Source organism: Cricetulus griseus (genome assembly GCF_003668045.3).
Source record: "Cricetulus griseus strain 17A/GY chromosome 1 unlocalized genomic scaffold, alternate assembly CriGri-PICRH-1.0 chr1_0, whole genome shotgun sequence".
Taxonomy (NCBI): domain Eukaryota; kingdom Metazoa; phylum Chordata; class Mammalia; order Rodentia; family Cricetidae; genus Cricetulus; species Cricetulus griseus.
The window spans coordinates 115,844,097-115,865,223 of NW_023276806.1; positions in this window are offsets into that span (position 1 = coordinate 115,844,097).

Consider the following 21,127-nt stretch of genomic DNA (forward strand, 5'->3'; position numbering starts at 1 on the left):
CCTTCCTTCCCGCTCCCTCTGTTCATAAGGGAACACTCTAAGCATCTGTTAGTGGGAACTGCATAAAAATGAGAAGTAGATGATTTCTCCCTTAGTCAGCAGCATTCAAGTTTTCCAGGTCTGCCTGGCATGACTTAGAGCGTCGTGGTATGGAATAGCAGTACATCTTGCCAGGTAAGAGGGAGGCTAGTCAAGGTAAATACAGTGCTTTGAGACTGCGCAGTATTAGCAGCCCTTAATAAAGGCTGTGAGTGAAAGTGCCTGAAAAAGAAGCTTTGTCTGCAGAGACTGATCAGCTTATCAGAGCTGTTGCATCATGGAGAGACTGGAATGCTGCAGGTTCCCAGGTAATTACCTGTCCTTCCCTTAGTCCTCCTCAACAGCCATGCCTTGTCCATCTCTGAGTCTGTGGAAGGCAGCATATTGGGATTAATAGATAGAAAGCTTTGGGGATCTATTAGTTTAGCAGCCCACTGGGTTCCATCAGAATGTCATCAGATAGCATCCTGGGCCTACAGAAAATCTTACCCCATCTTGCTGTAACTGCCTCTCTGATGTAACCACAAATTCATTTTAAACTTACCCTGACTTATGACTTTCCTTGTTTTGTAAAACTATGAAACTATTTCCACATTGGAACACGGAATTTGGGGTAACCCAAATCTGTATTCTTGGGACATAGTCACTCAAAATGTTCCTGACAAAACTCTCTCTTATCTGTTTATAAGAAGAGCTATGCTTTTTGTTGTTGTTTTTGTTTTTTGTGTTGACAATACTAAAGCTGTTTCTACAAAGGAAGAAAATCTTTTAGGAGAACAAAATACCTTTTTCCCAAACATCACAGTTAATCTGTGTGGAGAAAACAGATAAGGTGACCCTCCAGCTCCAGTAACTCCAGAGGCAGTGGTTCTCAACATGTGGGTTGCCAACCCTTTGTGGGTCAAATGACTCTTTCACGGGAGCCACATATCAGATGTTCTGCATATCAGATATTTACATTATGAGTCATAACAGTGGCAAAATTACAGTTATTAGGTAGCAACGAAATGATTTTATGGCTGGGGGTCATAACAACAGGGCAAAGGATGGCAGCATTAGGAAGGTAGAGAAACCATTGTTCTAAGGAGCCAGGCTGCTTTGGTCTGAATACATCTGCCAAAGTCCAGGTGTGGGAAATCTAATTCCAGCGCAACAATGCCAAGAGCTGGGACCAGTAATTGGGAACTGGTTCGTGGGCAGCACTCTGATAAGTGGGCTGAGTTACTATCATGGGGGTGGATCAATTATAAAAGTTATAAAAGGTGTGGCTTCCTTCTCTCACCAGTTTTTACCCACTGTCCTCATTGCCTGGTGCCATCTATTGACATGGTAAGAAGGGCCCATGTACTTTTGAATGCATAACTTACTCACTTCATGGTGTTCTACTAATTGGGACAGAAAAGGGACTAAGACAGGGGAGTAGTAGGAAATAGCTATTGCTGAACCTAAAGAAGAGCCAGTGGACATCTGGGAGAAGGATGTTCCAGACAAAAAGAACAGCTACAATAAATGTCTTTTATATGAAGGTGTTTCTGGTGTGTTTGATAGAAAGCAGGTAAACCTGAGTGAGGGATACATGTGTGAGGACAGGAGGCAGGCCAGGTAGCACCCGTAAAAATCCGTATTTTTACATGGCTTGTATCCTAAAGGGTTGGAAGAACCAATGACAGCTTTGTGTGAAGGAATGAGCATACCACTGGCAGACTGAAAGGCTTATTTGGAGGACTGTTTTATTTATTTATTTTTATTTAACTTTTTGGTTTTTTGAGACAGGGTTTCTCTGTGGCTTTGGCAGCTGTCGTGGAACTAGCTCTTGTAGACCAGGCTGGTTTCCAACTCACAGAGATCCGCCTACTTCTGCCTCCCGAGTGCTGGGATTAAAGGTGTGCACCACACCTGGGGGACTGTTTTAAAAGTAAGCCAACATACTGATGTGGGTGGCTTTTGCTGTCACCAGGGGCCATGGTTGCATCCATGCTTAGGCTGCTGGCAAGGACCATGTCTGTGCCCATTGTCCTACCACAGCTGAGGTCTATATTGATATCCATGGACCCACGGTACCACCAAAGGCCACATGAAGCCTGGGGCCGGGCCGCATCCTATAGCTTGTCCAGGGACTATGCTACAGTCAGAGCTATCTTGATCTGAGTGGACAGAGTTAATTACCACATGGAGCAAGAATGTCGACCAGGCTGAGCTGCTACCCGAGGCCATGTCAGGGTCTATGGCCAGCTGCAGCTGGAGTCTGTGTTGAACTCTGTGGCACAGGTTGCCACTAGGACCCATACAGGGGCCCGGGATCTGGGCCAGAGCCTGCAGCTTGGGTGGAATTAGGGGGATCACACCATAGCAGACGCCATACAGACATGGGTGGCGTGTGCTACCACCTGAGACCAGGGTACCATCTGGACCCAGGTTGCTTCCCAGTGCCATGTCTGGGTCTGTGACCCTGTAGCAGCTATGGCCTGGATTGACATACATGGCTCCTGTTGCCACTGAACACCATGAAGAAGCCTGGGTCAAACCAGCAACCTGAATCTGAGTTGGTGACCGAGGACCAGGATGCAGCCATGTCTGAGTGGCCTGTCTTGCTACTCAATGTCATGGCAACGTCTGAGCCAGAGCTGCAGCTGAGGGTCATGTCTGAGTCCATGGCATTACGGCAGCCAGGATCTGTGTTGATGTCCGGTGCTCCTGCTACCATTGAAGCCAATGCAGACACTCAAGATCAAGGGTCAAGTTAGTGTCTCTGGGTCATACTGCCACTGGAGGCAGTGGTGACATCCAGACCCAGGTGTTGCTAAGGACCTTAGTGGAGTCCATGGTCCTACCGGGATTGGGGGTTTGACCTGAAGTCCAGTCCTGCATTTGTCACTATGGTTATGTAGAGGCCTATGGTTGGGGCCACAACCTGAGGCCTTGGTGGTGTCCAGCGATGGATGCTGAAACCATTCCTACCTGAGTGGTCATTCTCTCCACCCAGAGCCAGGATGTCATCTGGGTCTAAGCCGCTGCTGAGAACCATGTGTGGGTCCATGGTTCAGCTGCAACTGGGGTCTTTATTAATGTCTGTGGCCAGTGGCACCTGAGGACTCCTTGGGAATCATTAGAGATGAAATCATTAGAGCTTTATCTGTCCTTTCCCACTGCACCAAGAGAGTTGGTCCCTGCACTCGGGAGAGTGGGTCCCCACTCCTCACCACAGTCCAGGATTAACCTACCCTGAAGGCATGCATGTAGGGGAGCTGATTCCTACACCACACCCAAGGCAGGTGGCCCCAGTGACTCCATCTGACTTGACTGGCTAACATCCAGGTCCACAACTGGGCTTTGGGTTGACCTGCTGTAACATCTACCCCATCTAGGTCCTGCTGGAACTAATGAAGGGACTGGTCAAAAGATCTCCAAGATCAAAATATCTCCAAGACACAGGATACCCTAGAAGAGCTCCAGTGATGATCCAGTGAGGTTGTTGTACCAAAAACCAGAGACCTTGAACCAGACCAATGACTCATTGCAAGCTGATGGGACAAAGGGTTTGCTACCCCAAAGTCTCCAATGCCATCAGGATGGATGAAGAGGTCATGGAGAGACAGGAGAGGAGAAGCAGAGATTTCATTGTTTCAGATGTGGTTTTTCTTGTTCTGTTTTGGCTTAATGGGTTTTCTTTTCTTTTTGGTTCTTGCTTTTCTTTGCTTACCTGCTTACTTTGTTTTGTTTTCTTTTGTGAGGGGAATGCAGCAAGGATAAGGGGAAAATATGGGGGCACCAGCAGGAGAACAGATCCACTCAGAAGACCAGTGTGGTAATATAGAGAGACGAGAGAGACTAAGTGGCATTGGTAATGAGAGAGAATATGAAATGAGTGATTAGATTCTCAATCTGTTTTTCAGGTAGATCCAGTAAGCTTTTCTAATGAATTGGATTGGAATGTAGGATCTAGAAAAGGGGCATTGAAATTGGCTGCAAAGTTTTAGAATTTAACAATCTAAAATACTGGGGTTCCCATCCAATGGAACATTAGACCTCAGCATGGAGAGTGGCCAGTGGAAGTAGATTTTTGCCCTCCCCTTCCTCCACAATTGTGTTTTCATTGTGCTGATGACCATTTAGCTTCGGACACATATCAGCTCGTTGCAGTCCCATGACTAAGGTATAGTCCACAGAACATGAAGGATGGATTTCTTCTCACCCTTCCTAATTTTTCCCTTTGCATGAGTTTTCCTAAAACATGAATCATGCAGAAGAGAGTGGCATCCAGTGCACAGTGGGGCAATGAAGGAGCTTTGCTCTCTGATAGCCTTGTATAGCAGAATCACCCTCCAGGCTGCAGAGAGAAATAGATGTCTTTTTGTTTGTTTCTTTAAACTGCTGTTAGCCAGGATGTTCACTGTGGCTGTCTTCTCTCTCCAAACCAATACTGTGAACTGTCTTTAGTCTTTGCTCTCACAAAATTTTTGCTGCATTTTTATATTTATTTATTTATTTATTTATTTATTTTATTACAACCACCTTCCTGTGTGTCTTTGTTCCGATTTTTTTCATGCTTCTCAAATATTTCATCAGCCTCCTTGTCTTTTTCCTTTCTGCCTCCCCTGGGGCTTTGTTGTTGATGACTCTCTTCTATCTGAATTACTCTCCCCACCCCATGGGATCATAGGATTTCAGGTGCCAATCTCTAACACTGATTTCCAAACCTTGTTGCTGTCCTGAGGGCTTTAGTCCCAGCTTTTCAACACCTTGCAATAAATCTCTACTTGGCTCTCCAGTCACTCATATTTAACTTGTTTAGACCTGGATTCATATTTCCTTCAAACCACCCTCTGGTGCTCTCTGTGCTGATGACATCATTGTCTTCCCTGTCACCTTTAGACTTTATTATTGCCCTTTCCTTTCTGTCTTGTCTGTCATTGACATTTTAACTGCCTAAATCCCTGCCCACTGAAGATGATGCTTCTAATATTCAAAAGCCCTGGGATGCCCCCCTCCCAAACTTGACCAATTAGTGGCTGGTTTCAGGTCATCTCTGGGAAACCCAGCAGCTTGCTGAAGGCAGCTCACTGGCAACATGGTTAAGTTTGTTTGCACACACTATGGGTTTGCAGTCCTTTCCGATGTTCTCCTGCCACTGCTAACTCTTACACACACATACTCTTTTTTTCTATGTAATTTCTAGCATGACTTCCCTGTGCTCTCTTAAGTATTTGCCCACATCTCTTGTGGTGATGATTGTTTACAACCCTTTTCTATTTGCCTCAGATACTCTGTCACATTCCCTCCCAGACCCCACCACACTCAAGTGTTAGCATCACAGAGTGGTAGGAATGCCTATACTCTGAACATTTTAAGAGCAGGTTGCTATCTTTCTGAGGTGGAGTTTGAAGGGCATTTTGTCATAGTCCCACTGACTCTGGCTCAACTCTTGGGTCAGAATGTGAAGTCCAATTGCAAGCAGGTTGTCAGTGTCTCACAGAAAATACGGGAAATGAAAGAGGTGTGGCTTTCACCATCCAGGGGGAGCAGAAAGGATATGTGATAGGTAGGGTTTTAGTTGGGGGTGGGTGGTAGGGGAGGACGGGAGGGAGAAGGGAACTGGGATTGTCATGTAAAACAATCCTGTTTCTAATTAAAAAAAAAAGATAGAAATTTGTGCCAAGATGACCATAGACATTCTTAGGAATCATTCACCAATAAAATAGTAACAGTCTTAAAATTAAGTTTTATATGACTCCTAGAAATTGTCTTGCAGAAAGGATATGTGATAGGTAGGGCTTTAGTTGGGGGGGTGGTAGGGGAGGATGGGAGGGAGAGGGAACTGGGATTGTCATGTAAAACAATCTTGTTTCTAATTCTAATAAAAAAACTCTGCAAAAAAAAGAGTTGTGACTTTAAGATTTTTTTCATATTTTGAAATATTTGCATATAAATAGTGAGATATTTTGGGTATTAACTGTCTAAACTTGAAACTCATTTGTGTTTCAAACAGAGTGTAAAGGTAATGTTATGCAATATTTATAGTATGCCTGTATTTCAGCTATGGCCAAACAAGGTCAGATGCAGAATTTTCTACTTGTCAACAATATGATGAAATCTAAAACACTTAGAATTGAAGTGATTCTGCATTGGGGTTTTAGGTTAGTGGTACTCAATGAATGCCAGCTTTCCTGCCTCTTAATTTGACACAGGTGAGTTCATAGTCCCCTTTCCTGTGTTTCATTCTCTGTAAACTCTGAGCCCCAACAGGTCTTAAACAAAATCATTCTCATCTGTGCCTCTTCATGAATGCCCCCATAGTTTCCACTTTGGTTAAGAACAAGGTTACCGTACTTTGCAGAGTACATTGAGCCTCATGCATCCACATTTTCTGTACATTTCCTGCAGATTAACCTTGAGAAACTATTGTTTTCATTTTGTGAACAAGAAAAAGCCTTTTTCTGTTGACAAAAACTGAATAAGCCCTCCTGCTCCACTTCCCTGTAGTTAATTGACTTAAGTCTCCAACACTTGTAGTTACACAACTGGGAAGCAGGTGGGCCTCCCAGTAGCTTTCAAGGTATATAACACCCCTGCCACATGGGTCCTAACAGGAGCTAGGCTGCATTTCAGGAACCTCAAGGTCACCTTTGCTGAAAAGTCAGCCTCTTCCTCCAGGCCAGTAGATGTTTAGTGAGCAACTGGAATGAGATGAAACTCCTTGTCTTCTCCATCTTCATAACATATCTGTCTCTTTGGCTGCCCTGGTCTTTGGTACAGATTCTATTCAATTCTATATAAAGGCCTGTTGATCATTAGAGAAATGTTTACTCCAAATTACATAGCACAGGGTTAGATTGACTCATGTATGCCCTCTCTCTCTCTTTCTCTCTCTCTCTCTCTCTCTCTCTCTCTCTCTCTCTCTCTCTCTCTCTCTCTCTCTCTCTCTCTCTCTCTCTCTCATTTCCCATCTTTCAGGTTAAAGACATGGACCAGCCATCCTGACTAGAAACTCCAGGTACTGAAACAAATCTAAGGTCATGGCACCAAGTTCCCAGAAACTCTCCAGTTCTTCTCTGGAAAGACTGGACACTTCCTCCCCATTATTGGCACATCTCTCTTTCCTTTCTTGTCTGGTGCCTGTAATATCTAGGCTCTCCCCATTCTAGCTGCTTAGTAAAGCCTTCCTTTATCTCCAGTACGCGTCTGTCAGACATTAGGTTTACCAGGCAAGAACTTCTGGACCTATGTCTGGTAACAATGTTACTTTCTGATCATAAATTTCAAATAGTTCCTGTTTTCTTATAAATTAATGCACAATCAAGATTTGAGTTCCTTTTTAACTTTTTGACCGCTCTCTATTTGCTGTGTCATCATTTCTAAGTTTATTTCTCCAAAATACTTAGAAATTTCCCAAGTCCTTTGCTCACCAGTAAAAGCCTATATTTTGAGGCATAAAATACCCATTAAGCTTTCTGGCCTGTTGAGACTCAGCAGTAGTCCTCCCAGCATGAGATTTTAGTGCTTAAGCTCTTTTTCAGCCAGGAAAATCTTCATTCACTGATTATTTACTTTTGCTGTTGTTTTGAACCCAGGACTCTCATACAAGCTAGATAAGCACTCCTACATGAAATCAAATCTTCGTCCCAGTGCTTTTCTTCTTAGGGAATATTCTTTTCCTTCTTCAAACTCTACAAACAGAGGCTGGAGAGAAGGCTCAGTGGTTAAGAATGCTTGCTGCTCTTCCAGAAGGTCCCAGGAGAGTTTGATTTCCAGCACCCATTTGGGTGGTCCAGCTCCAAGGCATCCAGTGGCCTCTTCTGGCCTCCCTCAGTACCCATACACACATGGAATATACTCACACATATACATTAACAGACACAAAAATAAAACAAAAAGTAATCATTAAAAACCCTACAGATGTACATTTATTATTTGTGAACTGCTTAGGGTGGTGGGATAGGTTTGATCAAGATGAATTTTCTTTCTTTGTGTGTTATCTGATTTTTCTTTCTCTTCATATATGATGTTTTAAATATCACTGGCCTACATATATTGTTATTTTCAGTTAGTTTATGCTGATAATTTAAAAAAATTTAGAATAAGTTGTTTTTCTTTCTGTTTTAAGAACAAGAAAGCTGAAATGATTGTCCAGTGGGTAAGGATTCCTGTGGCACAAGCTTGTGGACCTTAGCTTAGATCCTTAGCATCCACACAGAAGAGGAACAGACAGGAACATCCCAGGGACTTGCTACCTAGATCCAGGTTCAGTGAGACAGCCCAGTCTCAAGGGGAAAAAGGTCGAGAGTGATAAAGGACCCATGTATGCTGTGGAACAATCTTTTTCTATACTATGAATATGTATTACTTTAATTTGCTAATAAGAAGTTGATTGGGCAATAGCTTGGCAGGAAGAGATTGAGCAAGAGAGGCAGACTAGGAGAATTCTGGGAAGAGGAAAGGAGGATTCAGAGAGTCCCAGACAGGTAGTGATGGGACCAGACCCTCTCCCAGTTCCCTGCTTTAGCAGCCATGGATACAGAAAAGATCCAGCAAGATGTAGGCCTCTGAGTTCCTCAAAATGTGCTAAGCTTCCTGACCTTGCCCAATTTCCCAGTCACTAGGAGGTAAGATGCCCTCCATGTGGCAAGGAACCAACCAGAAGTTAGCTGGTGGCCTGTGGATGTGCTTTACAGTAAAAGTGGTGTAACAGTGACATGAAAAGCATAGCAACTGCCCTGGGAGGGCCTCTAGGCCATAACAACCAGTTGACCAGTCAACACAAGACAGGTCGCCCAAGCCTGGAAACACACCAATCCTGAGACTGTTGTGTATCCTGACACTCCCCTTGCTCCTCCCAATAAATTCCCCACATGGGGGGGGGGCTTCAGGTCCTTTTCATGCCAACAGATGTGTTGATGGACAAGGGAACTGAGTTAAGACAGTTAACTTGTTAAACAATAAAAGACTCTTTGCTTTTGCATCAGAATGAGTCTCTTCTCATGATTTTGGGGTTCAGAATTTGGGCACAACAGTGCTGAGAGAGCAACTGTACTGAGAAAAGATACCAAGCTATGTGGCAAAGCATAAACAAAAATATGAGTTAATTTAAATGTAAGAGTTAGCTAGTAACAAGCCTGAGCTATCTATCAGCTGAGCCTTTGTTAGTAACTTTAAGCTTCTGAGTGGTTATTTGGGAACTATCTGGTGGAAGAGAAATATCTTAACTATGCACATCTTCCTCTGCTCTTTATGTATAGTCATGGACCAGCATACCCACATACACAACTGTTACACACACATGTGCAAAGTATATATGAGCTGGTTGCCATGGAAAGCTTCCATTACTCTCACATCAGCCAAGAGACAGGATTTTGTGGCTGGGATGTGAATTTATCCATGGGTAATTTTATGGTTGAACATGCTGTGGGGATGTGAAGCCTGTGGGCATACATTTGGAGGGAGGGTGTATCTTATCCTGGACTCCTTCCCATCTCTCACTTCCTGGTTCCCATGAATCAGCAGTTTTGTTCTTTCCGGCAGACTCAATATATTAGTCACTTTTCTATTATAGTGATAAAATGGTGTGATCAAGGCAACTTGTAGAAGGAAGGGCCTATTTATAGTTCCTGTTCTTCTCATGTCTCCTGATCTATATGTCCTTCTACCTTCCCTTAAATTTAGTGATTTTCTTTTCTCTGAGATCAGTGATTATCTAATAAGTCCAGAAAATGGTTTCTAGACTTCCAAGAAATAGTTAAGTATGATTTTCCTAAAACAGGCTTTTGGGTTACAGTGGAGAGTTTTCATTTTGGGGGTGATGTTTTTGCCTTTTCTGCTCTATTTCCCTTTTCTATAAGTATTAGTAATTAGAAGTTGATTTCCTAGTTTGTTGACTTTCCTTTGAAATGGGGTCATTTCTTGAATCTAGTCTTAATGCTGGTTTTGAGCTGTGTGGAAGCCAATCATGATCTTGTTCACAATCAGGAATCCCCTCCTCCACTATCTCTACAGATTTCCACTGACCATCAACATCCAGAGGAAACTTCAAGGCCCACATCATGGTTTCAGCATCAGAGCTGTGACTAGAGCCTCTTCACAATGAAGCTTCACATCACAGGATATCAGGTTTGTTTCAAGATCTTTTTGTCTTTTATCATGAATATACCTCATTTCCTCAAGGAAAACATAGGTATCACAGTGCCTTCCTCAACAAACACTCAGATCTATTATGAGTCTGTAGTGAACAGGAAGCCTCCCTATGAGGCATCTATCTGAAGTCTTCTAAATTTCAGATGTGTGGGGTGTCTTTACCTTCTTTTTACCAGGTGACTGTACATCGTGAACACCACACTGTTCATTATTGTGTAAGATTTAACACAGGAAAAGATAATTCCTTAGTAATACTGCCATTGATTCTTGAAACATTGCACTTATTTGTCCTGTTTATAGGGTACTGCCATAACAGTACAGATGTTACCGTACTGTTGCTACACAGTACAGTATCAAAACAAAATACATTCTAGATTTGCAATACTTCCTTTATTATTCTCACTTCTTAAGAAACCAGTTTTTTTCCATTAAATTTTGTCAGGACCAAAAACAAACAAATAAACAAAAACCAACCACTTTTAGCTACATTAACGATAAAACCATTATTTTTGTGATACTTTCCCCCCTCATATTTGGATGGACAATACAAAAATAACCTGACCAGAAGGACTTATTCTAAAGCTGCTTGAACATCCTTTTCCTCCTAATTTACCTTGTGGGTTTATCAGGAGGTAGTTCAAGTTGAACGTGGGCCACAGTGAGTTTATTATTTTTTAAAATGGGTCCTGTAGACTCCTTGGTCACAAGTCAAAACTATATAACTATATAACTATATAACTACATAACTATATAACTTACTAAATAAGGCAATGCTCAGAATTCTGAAACTCACTTGACCAGAATTCATGATGTGGTGACTTCATTAGACTCTGTGCCAGTTTTAACTTTGAAAGGGCTCCTTCATGGTGACTGTACTTTGGCTTTTGAAAAGACTGCCTTACTTATAGAAATACATGCAGAGCGTTGAGAGTCACTCATTTGTGTCACATGCCTACTCCTCAAAACTCATCATGGCCACAGAAATGGATGGTGCAATCTGCTAGTTTGAGTCATATGGGTTGAAATTGCAAAAAATAAGCTTTCTTAGTGCTATCTGGGTCCCTAAAATGCTGCCAGGTAAGAAACTACTTATTCAAAATATAACATAATATTTGTATACTCAAGAGAGCTGTATGAAAATTTGCAAACAAACTTCTTAAATTTAGGATGGTTATTGTTATTATCCTAAAGTCAGGATATGTTCTTGATGGAATTTGTCTCCTACACTACCATGGCTGAGGAAGAGCTGTCATCATTTTTGTTCTGTAAAATATGTTGGTCCACATATAGCATTGATACACAGGCACTCATCAGGCAATTGAGGCATAAGCTCTCAAAACCAATTTGTGAACAAACAAGTTGAAGGACAAACAGATTCTGTATGCCTCTAGATTGTCACCCTTCTCTATTCAAACTTAGATCATTTGGAAGCATTGGAGCTATATGCCCTTACCCTATGGTCTGGACAAATGACTTCACAGAGTGTTCTAAGTAGAAACTCACTTGGTTGACCAAAGCGTATATAAATTTACTTGGTATTCCTCCCTTACAGGCACATGCCACAAAGTCTTCTCTATCAGTGCCAGTGACTATTTATCTTTGAAAAATGAGTAGTAGAGTTTCTTTTAGCAAAAGCAAAAATCAATGGAGACTATTTCTAATGCTGTCCTATAGCTCAGAGTTTTCCCTTCTTCTCATGTTAGTAGGCAGGCTATCTAGATGGACACTCCCCTCCACTCAGGTGCCACGGCAACACCTGCCACTTTCCTACACAGTAGCAATCTGGTCTCTAATTGTGTACTTGCAAGTTTTTTTTCAAGGACCTTTGTGAAAATAAAAATAGAAACTTACATAGATAAATGACAAACTGTGTAGTTTTTTCAAGGAAAGCATTTTGTACTTTAAAGTTACTTCAGGAGGTTATTGGCAGAGCCGGAAGTTCCCAGCAGTCTTCCCTTCACGCTGTGCTGAACTGTGTAGTCAGCAAAGCCCAGATTTGTTAATTGCCATTATCAAATGAATTGGGCTGCAGCCTCACAAAGCTAGGCAGCCACACAAGTCATGGGGTAGGCTCTGCTGCTGGAGAGAACCCATGTCCCTGCCCACCAAAGCATGTGGGTCGTTGTGTGCTTGGCCTTCAGATGTTGAGGAAAGGTACATGAATCCATGCTCTTAAAATGCACAAGCTTAATTTATTCCCCCTGGCATTTTTTTTTCTACGAAGAACAAGTCAGACACACACTAGTTCCTTCAGCACAAGATTCTATTGAGTAGATACGGGGCTGTGAAGCTTGAAAGGCATTCTCGTCCACGGGAATGGGAAATGGCATTGTCCAGAGACCAGTGAAGGGGATAGAAGCTGACCTGACAACTCCCTCACTGCTTTGTCCACTCCTCCCTTTTTATGATGATGACAGCCAATTTCCATTCACACTATATTAAATGAACAAACAAAATAAAGAAATGTAAAACAATGATAACAGGGCAAATACCACCCAGCTACAGCTCTCTAGTCTCTTTCTTATATTCCAGCCCTAAGAATTTATAAATAAGCAGTGTTTTTCATATTTGAAAATATAAGTCCCCTATGAATGCTGAAAAGCTTTTGTTTTTAACAAATTACTTTGGTCTCCTCCTACTATTGAATTAACTGACCACACACTTAGTGGCTTCAACTCTATTAGCTTATGACTGTAGAACTCTGGTCTGACAATGAGAGGTCTGACCCCTATCTCCCCAAATGTTTGCTGTGTTCCACTTGGTGGCTCCCAATAGAATGCCTTTCCTTGTTTCTTTAGAGTCTAGAAGCTTCACAAATACCAAGTCTTATGGTCCTCTTCATCTTCCAGCCAGCAGCATCTAGTCTAGTCCTTCTTTATTGCTGACTTCCTGCCTCCTGCTAGCTCATCTCTTTTCTCTACATTTGAGGGCTCTTCTTGATAAGAGTCATCTATTTTATAGTCTAAGGATGGACAGCTTGCATCTCAGTTTAGTGGGACATTTCAACTCCCACTTCTTGTGATAAGTTGTCAATGTGAGGGACTAGGAGCCAGCATAGCCATTTCCAGGGAGAAAATGCAGGACTCCATCCTCTCCATTAATAGATCTGAAGCAGGGGTGGCTCTGGGGCCACACAAGCCACAGTTTCTCATTATATCGTCATGGTAATCAGAATTAGTGTTTATATTAATCTGATTTCCAGATTGTAAGAAGTCCAATAACCTTTAAATTATAATTTTTCTGTGCTCTTTTCCTTTTAATCCACTGCCCCCAGAAACTAAGATAAACTGACCTCAAGCAACCTGACTAGAGAGTATTAATTTTTAATTGTATTATATTGAGTATTCTGCATTACAGCACAAAGCTGCCACAGAGAACATCACTCACTCTTTGTTACTGAGTTTGCTGAGAGCCAGTTACATAAGCCACATAACTCCCTCTAAAATTTTACCCAGCAAATTAACTAATTTCATCCTTCCCAGAAGTCACTTGTGTGGGGAAAGATCAGCTGAAGAAATGAGGTCATGAAACACCAGCGTTTCAGTTTTATTAGACAACTGCATTTCTACCCCTTACCTCATTCATCTTGAAAGAACATCTAAATTCCCCCAAAAGAACCTTTCTAGTTTAAGTTGAAAATATTAAAAATGTTTTTTCTTTCATTTTACTATATTTCATTTGATCATGTTTGGCTGTTGTTTCTTAGAAGCTTGTTCTTTTCTAATGAGATAGAAAGAGAGTGAATCCAAAGGGAAGGGGAAGTGGGGAGGAACTGGGAGTAGTAGAGAAAGGGAAACCATAATCAGAACATATTCTATGAGAAAAAAATCTATTTTCTTTTGGTTTATAGGGATGGAGTTTCTTTTCATAGTTTTGAAGCCAGTCCTGGAACTCACTCTGTAGACCAGGCTTGCCTTGCACATACAGAGATCCACCTGTCTCTGTCTCCAGAGTGCTGGGTCTAAAGGTGTGTATGTCACTATTGCCTGGCCAAAAACAAACAAACGAAAACAACAACAACAAAAAACTATTTATTTATTGGTTTTTCAAGACAGGGTTTCTTTGGAGGCTGTCCTGGAACTAGCTCTTGTAGACCAGGCTGGTCTTGAACTCACAGAGATCCACCTGCCTCTGCCTCCCGAGTGCTGGGAATAAAGTTGTGAGCCACCAACACCCGGCTTAAAAACAAAAAAAACTATTTTAAATAATTGAAAAAAATTGTACTTTATTTAAGATAGTAAGAAGCCTAATCAGGGCCCCATATCAGCCAAAAGGAGATTTCATGGTTCATTAGTCCCTTGTGTGAATTTGGTCAAAATACTTGAAAAAAAAAAAAACAGTTAGGAAGGAAAGATTTATTTTGGCTCCACTGTTTATTTCCATGTGGTCTCATGCTTGAGCAAGACATCATGGCAGCAGGAGAGTGCTGCAGAGGGGAACTTCTTACTCCCTGGATCACCAGGATCAAAGAGGGCAGCAGGAGGTGATTAGAGATAGCATACCCCAAGAACTCCACCCCAGTGATGTACTTCTTCAAGCTAGGCCCCACCCCCAAGTTAACTTCACCAGCCAGGGCCCACCCACCAAAATAACACCACCAGCTTGGGCCCCACCCCCCAAGTTAACACCACCAGTGGGGTGGGGAGTGGTGGTGGTAGTTTCCCAGCTTCAAAGCATGAGCCTGTAGGTGAATTTCAAGCCATAACACACACCTTCAAACCAAGACACCAAGGGAGCCACAATCCTCTCTCAACTGAAGCCTTGAACAATTTACAAGAGGCTAGGCCACAATTTCCTGCAGTTCCCCAATTTTCTTACATCTTTTATAACTACCTTCTTTGCAAATAATTATGGTTTGTTTTAAAGGCCCGTTTCAGAAACCATTTCACTATGGTTTCACCACTAGAAAAGCTCCCATTTGGAAGAAATGAAATACAGGCTGTGAGTGTTCCTACTTAGTGTATTTGGTTTTACATTCACAGGGAGAAAGACCTGACCTGTATAGGCCAGTCAAGAAGCAAGGGGGGAGGGTTTGAGACTTTTGTCTTGTAGTGTGAGCTGCTCTTAATAAATTTAATCTTTTTTGAATAGTTCTTCAGCGCAGATAGGAAAGAGTCAATGTTCCCATTCTTCCCCCTTGAAGCCTTTGGAACTCATCCATTTCCCTCACTGTTGCAGTCATTTGGTTGTTGACAACTCTCAGATTTCTTTTACCTTCTTTTGAAGCTATGTCCCTGCCAAAGGGGTGTGCTATCTTATGAGGTATCTTTTGTCCTCTGTCTGGTCCCTAGTTTTTGCTGTTCTCAATAGGAAAACACTAATCTGAATGCAAGGCTAAGGTTATCCGATGGGTGCTCAGACTACCGTCTTCAGTTCACAAATCTGGTCATTATGGTAGACCACTCTGGCATAGAGCAAGCCTTCCATAGCTGTTATCAAAACTCCTGACAGAAACATTTTAAGCAAGGGAAGGTTTATTTTGGCCCAGATTTTGTAGGAATTTATATTTAGAGTGGGGAAGGTATGACAGAGCAAGGAGCACATATCATGGAAGCCTGGAGTCAAATAAATAGTATGTCCGCTGGCTTCCATCCTCCCTCTTTTTTCTGCCTCGGCCCTCAGCCCATGGAGTGGTGCCACCCACATACAGGGTGCTTTTCCTCGCTGATAATCTTTGAAAATGTCTTCCCAGACACATGGAGAGATGTTCCTCTCCAATCCTACAGGTGATGATGAACCCATAAATACAACAAAGCTACTCTGCTTGACGCTTAAACAGGAGGTAGCACCCTTTGTCATTACTTTCACTGTGACATGATATGACATCGCTCTTCCCTTATGATAACTGCTTCTCTTCCATTTCCAATACCAGAATGAACTGGGTAGAGTATGCTGTAATTATGTCCTAGTTCTCTGGAGCTACTTGTCTTCCTGGGTCCTTCTGGACTCATGAATCACCTTGAACAAACCTTTTATGTGGTCCCTCTGGTTCTTGCCTTTGGCTGTCACTGTACTTTTCTCCATTCTGAAGATGACTTCAGGTGATTTCACCCATGCTTATAGTCTAGGGGAAGTCCTTCTAGGTATAAACTATTTCTTTCCATTTTAATATCTGTCACTATAACAGATCATGTTTCCTGGCTTAGACATTGCATTTGCTCTGACATCTTCAACATAGGCACTTTTTGATTTTGCTACATGTCTTTAAATGTGGGTCAAGTTCTGCTACCAAGTATCTCTGTAGAGTCTAGCTTAAACTTTGCCCATGTGCCAATTTAAATTTAACCCCCACGATTTTCCCACTATGGTAAATAAGTAAATAATATGTGTGAAATGTTTAAGCCATACTCTACTTTAAAACTTTTTCTAGGCACACACACACACACACACACACACACACACACACACACACACACACACACACACACACAGGGGTGGGGGTAGGCAGAACATGATAGATTAAAAGAAATGCCTGATTCACTATCTATGTCAACAGATGTCCGTGGAGAATCAGCAGGTATGAACTGTTTCCAGAAAAAGCCTTAAGTATGCAGACTAACACAACCTCCTTTACAGTACACAAGCCAAACTGTGTCTGCAGGATCCCATTCTTGTTCTACTCAGAAATACTTTCAAATATCTTCTTCAACCTCTGCCTGAAGATAAATGTAACTAGAACATGTATAGCCTCACCTTCAATCACAAATTCATCTGCACACTGTTTTCCCCGTTTTAACGAAAGGGGGATGGGGAAGGTGTCTCTGAGCAACAACACTGGGCATGAACTTGAGAACTACAGTTTTAGCTACTCCAACGAGTTCCAATAGTGCCCTTGTGGTACCTCATGGCATCTTCTAGTCTTCTGATTGGATATCAGGAGGATCCAAGGAATCATGAAGTCTTGCTGTTTCTCCAGGGCTCCTTATAACTGGGCAGTAGACTAAACTTATTTAGACTTGGGTTACCTCCCTAATGACCTAATCCTACCAATTGATTATTCTCCAGGCAATATTTTAATCTTTTAGCTTTACCTATGATTGCTGTGGGCTATATTTGTCATACAATTCTTTTATTGTCTGAGTCCAAGATATGCTCCTTAGGTTCTATCAACTTGAATAAGCCAGAGTCACCTGGGAAAAGGGAATGTCCTCGGAAGAATTACCTCCATCCCAGTGACCTCTTGGCAAGTGTGTGGGGCATTGTCTTGGTTAATGTTTGATGTAGGATGGATGGGCCAGCCCACTGTGGACAGTACCACTCCTGGGCTAGTGGTCTTGGGCTGTATAAGAAAAGTAGTTGAGTAAGCCAGAGGGAGCAAGTCAGGAAACAGCATTCCTCAATGGTTTCTTCTTGAGTTTCTGCCCTGAGGTCTAACATTGGCTACTCTAGAGGATAGACTATAATCCATAACGTAAGTTATTTTTTCATCAGTTTTTTTAAATCATAGCCATAGCAGCAGCAGCAGCAGCAAAAACAACAGAACCAAACCAGAACTTAAGATCAAGAAATTCAAAAGTCAGAAATAAAACCCCAATCTTCTCCCTTCCTCCCCTCCTCTCATTCCTCCTCCTCATTCTCCAAGTCATCTCATCCCTCTCTTTATCCTTCTCTCCCTCTTCCCTTGACTTCCACTCCTTCCCTCTCCCTCCTGCTCCTTCTCCCTCTTTTCTTCCCTCCTGTCTCTCTTCCCTTATTCTCCTTCTTAAAGAATATTTTGCCACTAAATTGGTGGTAGGGGCTGAAAGTGAAGGTATGTAAGTACATGCAGGGGGCAATAATTTATTCTTAGCCATTTTAGTTTTTACTAGGTAAACTATTCTACTTAGTTTTTCTATATTTTGCCTTTCCCTGTTATATATTATCTAAAACAAATTTCCTTTCATCTCCAAGTACATCCTTCGGCAGTTGGCCATGTTAAAGTGAGAAACAGGAATTTAATCTACTAGGCTGCACAGCATATCATAAAAATGCTCTGGAGTAAATTGATCAGTCATTTAAAATTAATGTGCATAAACATTCCTTTATGGGGTATGTTTTAAAAGACTGTAAAATGCCATAATGAAACTCACTGTGCAATCATCAGATCAGGGCATTTCTAGGACATGAACTTAGATGACTCCTTTCATCCAATTGCAAAATTGTGATATCTCATTTTTACATATAAATTAAATTAGTAAAGCTAGACAAATGTCCAGACTTTCTCTTCCCTATTTTCATGGGTATCAGCATTTTCCGTCTGATTACAAAATGTTGTATTTATCATATATTATGGGAGCTGGAAAGGTGATTCAGCAGTTAAGTGCTTTCTGCTCTTGTAGAGAACTGGGTTTGGTCTCCAGCACCCACATAGCAGCTCATAACCACCTATGCCACTTGTTACAGGGGACCCAGTGCTCTCTTCTGGCCTCTATACATGTCTACATGCACCTGATGAACATTAAAACACAGATTCACACACATACGCACTTGTTTTAATCTTAGAATTTATTAACAGTTTGGTTTATTCTATTATCTTAATGCCATGTATAAGAATTTCTGCAAATGTATCTCACAGAAATGTTTTAGTCTTCAGCAGTTAGGGAAAGGCCAGCCAGCCAGTAGTAATATATTTAAAAATATGATTTAATTAAAGTGGGAAATAAGAAAACACTGCAAGAAATGAGACTAAGCCTTGGTCTTTTTGTTAATCAATGTAATCACAGGTTTCCTGTATCAGAGTCCAGCATTGCGAGCCTTCATCAGAACAGAAATGGAATATATGATAATTTGGAACTCAAATTTAAATATTCATCTGCAGGAATAGACCATCAGAAGTTCTTTCAATGTGAAATCCAAATAGATTTCACCAGAATCATGCATCATTTGTGGTTAGTCACACCATAGGGCAGTGATGCTGTTGAACTAGACTTTTATATTTTGGCCTGTGATTTTATTATATTTTATTTTTAGTTATCATAATTAAAGTTAATTTATTGACTCAGACAGTGATTTTGTATTACTTTTTAAAATTAATTTTTATTAAAATTAAAAACAATCTTATTTTACATACCAATCCCAGTTCCTTGTCCTCCCATCCCAACCCCATCCACTCCTCAAGGAGGGTGAGGCCTTCCATGGGGATCATTAAAGTCTGTCACATCATTTGGGGCAGGACCTATGCCTTCCCCCATGTATCTAGGCTGAGAGAGTATTTCTCCCTAGGGAATGGGTTCCCAAAGCCCATTCATGAACTAGAGATAAATACTGGTTCCACTTCCAGAGGACTCATAGACTGTGGCCTGTAATTTTATAGTATGCTCATTGCCTTCTTCTCACAAGTAATTAATATCAAAGGCTAATGCATTGTGAGAATCTGAATTTCATCAGCACCATCTCTTCTCATAATGAACATAGGCAAAACTTGTTGGAAAGGAAATGACAAGACTCTTGCCAGACCACTAGGCATAGAGACAGGCACACTCCCATCTTCCACACAGATTAGGCATGTGCCATTCTGTGGATATCACCTGCTAAGCATCAGGACAACCTGCCAGAAATCATTAAACAAAGAGAGGACATTAGAGGCCATGTAGTATATTTTTCTTGTTTTATAGACACATAAGTTAAAAAGCTAAAAGTCTTGGCAGATGAGCCAGGCTGCGTGGGTCTCCATTTCCTGTCTCCTATCTTCCAACACATTAACACTTTCTTTCCTAATTCCTCTGGGACTGAGACAGATCTTTCTATAGTTCATATCATCATCCCATACGTTAAAGGAACAGAAGTAAAGGCAATGAACTCAGTTCACCCCTGGAATATTAATTCAGCTAAAGTATTCCTTATGTTAAGAAATCCTTCTCTACTGAAAACACTTCTAAAAATAGGCCAAAAGATGAGATCATTGCACCTTAGTCTTTTTTCTACACCCCACTGTTACACATCTATCCTGGGTGAATAAAGTTGTATTATTTTCCCCTTTAAAGTGTTCTCCTTATAAGCACTAAGCTACATGAAATCCGTTATCATATTTATAAGAAAGTATAGGCTCAAGCCACCAATACAATTCATGGCACAATGTAGCTTTGGTGAATGGGTAACAGTGGTGACCTTGTTTTGTGTTTGTGATTGGTGTCTATACCAGGTAGTCTTTAAGTTTTCAGTGGGTAATAAAGTAAGTAAAGAACATTCAGAGGATCTCCATAGACCTCCCTAGCTAAATGCAAGGTTGACTTGTAAGGAAGCGAGCTGTATAATTCAGAGTTATTACTTATGTAAAGCTTTGTATATTTAGTTTTCCATAGCTTTGATAAAATGCCTGAGATAAATAACTTAATGGAGTGATCTTTTATTTTAGTTCATCAATTCAGAGTTCCCCAGGCCAACAGTAGTTGATTGTATTGCATATTAGCCTGAATACAGAGGCAGAGTGTCGTAGTGGGGAGTCAGTGGCAAGGCAAAATAGTTCACTTCATACCACATAGGAAACAAAGAGAGCAGAAAGGTCTGAAGACAGACCTTCTGAAGGATATAACCCTTCGGAAGCATTCTCCCAGTGGCCTACTCTCTGAATCAGTCTTCATCCCATAAAGATCAGCTCAGCTATTAGCCAATTCAATGGTTCATCCATTGGTGTCTTTACCATCAGCTTGGTCCAGACATCTGTCAATTGTCTCACCAGCTGGAGACTGAGCCTTGAATACAAGAAGTCTTTGCAACATGAGACCTCCTACAACCCAGAGGGCCCAGAACAACAACCATGGCCCTGAAAACAGGCAGAGGAAGACTGAGGCATGATCCTTCTGCCTCTAACCTTTCAGCATATCCTGCTAGCATATGCCACTACATAGGACCTACAGGTGATACTGAATCTTGTCATTTACCTCAATGACACTGTGGCAAGCTGCCTTCTAAATACTTATGTTTGTATCCACAGAAAAATTCTATTTTAAGCCTTATTCAGAGAACCCTTTCTTCCCAGTGAGCA